Consider the following 6,000-nt stretch of genomic DNA (forward strand, 5'->3'; position numbering starts at 1 on the left):
TATAAACACACATTCATTCTTCTTCAGACTTGACCTGAGCAAACAGTCTCATAGGTGGGACAATTGAGAATCAGTCACGAAGTTACTGGACTGTGATCTCACACAAACATAACTTCTCAGGACGTGTCTCCTGTGGGTTTCAACCCTCGGGAAACGAGGCCACCCTGAACTTCCTGGCATTCCTGCAAGCTCCCAGGTGGGATCTGGAGGAACGAAGTTTCCATCTTGCTATAGCTTTGATCTGCAAGAAAGCAGTGTTTGTTCATTTCCTCCTGCGGCCTGAAAACCAATTTATTTTGAGAGGTTTTTAAAAAGTTCAGGGCAATTATTATTATTTTCAATTTTTTCCCCATCCATTTGCCATGAAGTGATGGGACTGGATGCCATGATCTTAGTTTTTTGAATGTTGAGTTTTAACCCAGCTTTTTCCACTTTCCTCTTTCACCACCTAAAGCGAAGAGCTGACTCATTTGAAAAGACCCTGATGCTGGGAAAGATTGAAGGCAGGAGGAGAAGGGGACGACAGAGGATGAGATGGTTGGATGGCATCACCAACTTAATGGACATGAGTTTGAGCAAGCTCTGGGAGTTGGTGATGGACAGGGGGGCCTGGCATGCTGCAGTCCATGGGGTTGCAAAGAGTCAGACCTGACTGAGCGACTGAACATCATCAACAATTATTATTATTTTGGCTGCATTGTGAGGCACGTGGGATCTTAGTTCCCTGACCTGGGATTGAACCCACACCCCCTACATTGGAAGTGGTGGTGGTGGTTTAGTCACTAAGTCAGGTCCGACTTTTGCGACCCCATGGACTGTAGCCAGCCAGGCTCCTCTGTCCATGGGATTCTCCAGGAGAGAATACTGGAGAGGGTTGCCATTTCCTTGGAAGTCCCCTCCAAGGTAATTATTACCACAAGAAGGTGGGCTGAGTCTTCCAATTCTTAGGGGGCACTTGGCTATTTTTCTGGAGCTCCGTGGCTGTCTCTGAGGAGGGTTCTAGGCTCTTGCCCATGACCACTTCTGGGGTAGCTGTGGGCTCATAAACTGGCCCATGTGATAGCCCACCCCTGACTGCTCACCTTGACAGTTGAGGTCAAGCTAGGGAACCCTGGTTCACTACACGATACTACACAGCCCAGGAGAGTCTTAGAAATCCAGAGGTTCTGCCTGCAGGGAACGGAACTTCCAGGGGAGTATCCATGTCAGGTTCACCTCCTGGTCTTTGGACTGGGTGTTCCACCTGGGCTGGGAGAAAACTTCCGATGAACGCAAGGGATCCTCTGGCTTCCCACCTGCCCTCGGGAAGTTGAGGGATTCACCGGAATTCCCACACCTTGAGGTTTTCTTTACACCCTAAAGGACTGGATGATAGAGATGTCTCAGTTTTGTTTTCTTTCATCTTCTCTTTCTATTTGGATTCTTTCTGTTGTTGTTTCATCTTTCTGAGTCTGAGAAGTACTTTGTTAGAACACAGAGGAGCGGCTTCCTGAAGAGTGTCCATTGTCTTTGCATTCAGATGGCAAGCGGTGACTACATTTTTTCTTTTCCACCAGACCTTTTTCTTGTCCCCAAGGGAGCGGCCGTAGCCCTAGAGTTCATCGTCAAGAGAAGTTATCATATGTGCTTGACTTTCCGCTTGCCTTTTCTTTTTTTGGTGGTGCAGTGGATGAGAATCCGCCTGCCAGTTCAGGAGTCAGAGGTTCGATCCCTGGTCCAGGAAGATCCCACACGCTGTGTGGCAACATAGCCCACACTCCATAACTACTGAAGCCTGAGTGCCTAGAGCCTGTACTCTGCAACAAAAGACGTCACTGCAGTGAGAAACCCGTGCCCCTCAATGAAGCGTTGCTCTCACTCGTAGCAACTAGAGAAAGTCCTTGCAAAGCAACGAAGACCCAATGCAGCCAAAAATATTAAATAAATTTATTAAAAATTGCCACAATTTTTTACTTTCTCATTTTCTAGAGGTTGTGTTCTCCAAGCTCAGATGGGCTTCCTGAATGCAGTCACACTTCTTGTCTTTTTCCTCTTTTTTGTTGCCCCGAGGCATGCGGGATCCCTGACCAGGACTGGAACCCACAGCTGATGCAGTGGAAGTGCAGCCTTAACCCCTGGACTGCCAGGGAAGCCCCTTCTTGTTCTGATAAACTGCGGCCATGCTCTCCAATTCTACCATGTTCTAAACTTCTGCCTTTCCGGGGCCGTTTGCTGCAGTGAGTTTTGAGGATGTTTCCCAAGGTTTCCGCACACTATAAGGGGATGTTGGACCAGACAGCTCTGCTCAAATGGTTCAGTTCAGTTCAGTCGCTCAGTTGTGTCTGACTCTTTGCGACCCCATGGACTGCAGCACGCCAGGCCTCCCTGTCCATCACCAACTCCCAAAGTTTACTCAAACATGTCCATTGAGTCGGTGATGTCATCCAATCATCTTATCTTGTCATCCCCTTCTCCTCCCGTCTTTAATCTTGCCCAGCATCAGGGTCTTTTCCGATGAGTCAGTTCTTCGCATCAGGTGGCCAAAATATTGGAGTTTCAGCTTCAGCATCAGTCCTTCCAATGAATATTCAGGACTGATTTCCTTTAGGATGGACTGGTTGGATCTCCTTGCAGTCCAAGGGACTCTCAAGAGTCTTCTCCAACACCACAGTTCAAAAGCATCAATTTTTTGCTGTTCAGTGACACTCAAATGGTAGCCAGGGCCTTCCGCGCCCGCACCCTCCCGCCTCTGCTTGCCCCCTTCTCCCTCCTGCCCCCTGCGCTTGCATCCTGCGGCTGCCTGGTGGTCATGCTCTGGCTCCTCCCGCCACCGTGGGAGAAAGCGTGCTTCCTGGCTGACCTTGCCATCACCTCCTCCTCCTGTCCTGAGGCCCCTGGGTCCAGCCCTCTCCTCTCTGCCCATTTCTCTCTGTCCTGTGTGTTTTGCCCACAACAGTTCTCCCAGTCCCTAGAGAGTTCTGTTGCTTTATCTGCACTGTGGGTTTATATCTGGGCCTGGTCTCTCTTGAAGTCACCTGCCCCTGAGCAGCAGGGGCCAACCTCTGGAAGCCTGACTAGACTGGACTCCGCCACCTCAGTCTCCCCCCTACCCCCAGCCCTTCAGGTTCTGTCTCTGCTTCCAGTTTGAGTCCCTGCCAGGCACCCCCTGGGGCCCCCTGGGTCTAGGGTAGGTGTCACTTAGGTACCAACTCACTCACAGAAGGCCAATGACTGCCAGCCTTATCCCTCCTAAACCAGAACCCCAGGCTCTCTGAGTCTCCCCGCAGGTAACCCCCCTCCCTCACCCAGGTCAATGCCCTCCCCTTTATGAAAATGTGGGGCCTCTCCTGACAGCATGTAGGACCTTAGTTCTCTGACCAGAGATTGAAGCCACATCCTTTGCACTGGAAGGCATTGTCTTAGCCACCGGCCTGCTGTGGAAGTCTCGGGTCAATGGCCCTTGCGTGGAGTTTCCACCCGGGGTCCTCAAAAGGAGTCTAGTCAGCGATCAGAGGGGCCAGCAGGCCGAGCAGAGGGAGCAGGATGGGCCAAGAGAAGCTTGGCTGTCGCCTGGGCAAAGACCACTGCCTGCCCCGCACCCGCCTGGGGAGTGAGAGCACTGCTGAGTCACTTCCGGGCCCTGCTGGCCCCCATGATGCTTGCAGACTTCATCACCTGCACTCAGCCCCTCGGCCAACAGTGACCAACCCTCTCTCAACACCACCCAGGGGATCCCTCTTTGCTCCAGACCCTGCTTTATTATGGGGCTTCCCAAGTGGCGCTAGCGGTAAAGAACTAGCCTGCCAGTGCAGGAGATGTAAGAGACGCAGATTGGATCCCTGGGTCAGGAAGATCCCCTGGAGAAGGAAATGGCAACCCACTCCAGTATTCTTGCCTGGAGAATCCCACGGACAGAGGAGCCTGGTGGGCTGCCGTCCACGGCGTCGACCAGAGTCAGACACGACTGATGTAACTAAGCGTGCACCCCTATATTGTTAGTGACTGCTTATTCAACCACTCAAATCATTTACTAAAACTGGACTGAACACCTACTGTGTGCCAGGTATCATTCTACGTCTTAGGGACATGTGGTGAATAGACAGATGAGGCCCTTGCCTGCCTGGGAGCTCACAGTCAAGGGGGGAAAACCAGTGATTCTCTTAGTGGGGTCTATGGACACAGGGCCAGGCCAGAACATTCATGTTACTGGTCTCAGACAAGGTAGTACTGAACTCGACAGACGTTTTTAGGAACTTCTCTAGCTCTTTGACAGAGTAATTTTATTTTTGTTTAGTTTTTTTTTTTTTTTTTTAAAGAACAGCCTCTTGTTTATCTTTTTTCCATTTTGTTTTTCTAGTAAGCATTTTTATGTTTTACAAGTTCAGTTCAGTTCAGTCGCTCAGTTCAGTTGTGTCTGACTCTGCGACCCCACAGACCACAGCACGCCAGGCCTCCCTGTCCATCCTCAACTCCTGGAGTTTTCCCAAACTCATGTCCATTGAGTCGGTGATGCCATCCAACCATGTCATCCTCTGTCGTCCCCTTCTCCTCCCACCTTCAATCTTTCCCAGCATCAGGGTCTTTTCCAATGAGTCAGCTCTTCGAATCAGGTGGCTAAAGTATTGGAGTTTCAGCTTCAACATCAGTCCTTCCAATGTATAGATGTGCAATGGACTAGAAATTTAGAAAAAGTCATCCCCCATTCGAGAAAATTTGAGAAGCATTTCTCTAAACCATAAATTGCAATTCCTGCCATGAAGAGCATGAAGGAGAATAACAAGGAAACCTGGTTTAAGGAAGGTGGGATCTGATGGGACCTGAAGGGTGAGGAGGAACCAACCAGGCAAAGAGCAGAGGAAGCTTTCCAGGCAAGGGGACAGCCTGTGCAAAGGCCCTGGGGTGAGAGAATCAGGAGGCCTGACATAGGACAGAAGTCAGCAGAGCTGGAGCAGAAGGAGCAAGGAGAGATGGTGGGAGGTGGGGCCTGATCACTTGGGTGCCCTCAAGAGGCCCCGAGAAGACACCACAGTGTCTTAGGGAAAAGAGTGACGTGTCTGGCTTATGAGGAAAGTCGCCCTCTGCTGCTCTGGGGCAGTGGGTTGAACGCAGTGGGAGAGGCCGAGGAAGCCAGCTGGGAGGTGAAGAGTTCAGTCAGCAACTGCACCTGGGGGTCAGTGTTCACAGGATTCCAGGAGGGCTTGTTCCTGTGCAGACTTGGGGTGAACACATGAGGCATCCGCACTTCCTACCTGCCCCTCACAGGTAACACACATCAGACCCAGAAAGACGCTGTGACACCAATGTCTCAGCTGAAATCCAATCTGGAGACAGGGGTTTTCACATCAGCTTCTTGGAGCATGCAAACCCTTTTATTTAAAAAAAAAAAAAAAAAAAATTTTTTTTTTTTTTTTTGGTTGCACTGTGAGGTTTGCAGGATCAGTTCCCTGACCAGGAATTGAACCTGTGCCCTTGGCAGTGAAAGTGCTGAGTCTTAACCACTGGAACACCTGGAATTCCCCAAAGCCCAGTTTTTTTGGCCTTGCCATGGCATGCAGGATCTTAGTTCCCTGACCAGGGATCTAATCCTTGCTCGCTGCAGTGGAGTCTTAACCACTGGACTGCCAGGGAACTTCCCCAAACCCTTTTAAAAGACACTTCTTGTGCCTTGGGCACTTATTGATTGAGACAAGATGCTGCCAAGGTGAAATCTGATTTAAAGAAGGCTTTCCTCAAAGATACTCTATTTTTCAACTAAGAAAACAAGCTGAAGAATGGAGAAAGGACTTAATTCAAATTCAGAATTTTTCTGAAACATCAGAGGAGAGACTGGGTGATAGAAAAGTTGGCTGAGTGCCTTTCTATCCCTTGATGTTTGTGTTTCCACAACTGGGTGATAATAGGTGCCCTAAACAATGATGTGAAGATGCTATAAACTTCTGAAGTATCTTGTAAATCACTGCTGCTACTGCTAAGTCGCTTCAGTAGTGTCCGACTCTGTGCGACCCCATAGACGGCAGCCCA

This window comes from Ovis aries, chromosome 1 (assembly GCF_016772045.2).
Source record: "Ovis aries strain OAR_USU_Benz2616 breed Rambouillet chromosome 1, ARS-UI_Ramb_v3.0, whole genome shotgun sequence".
NCBI classification, from domain to species: Eukaryota; Metazoa; Chordata; class Mammalia; order Artiodactyla; family Bovidae; genus Ovis; species Ovis aries.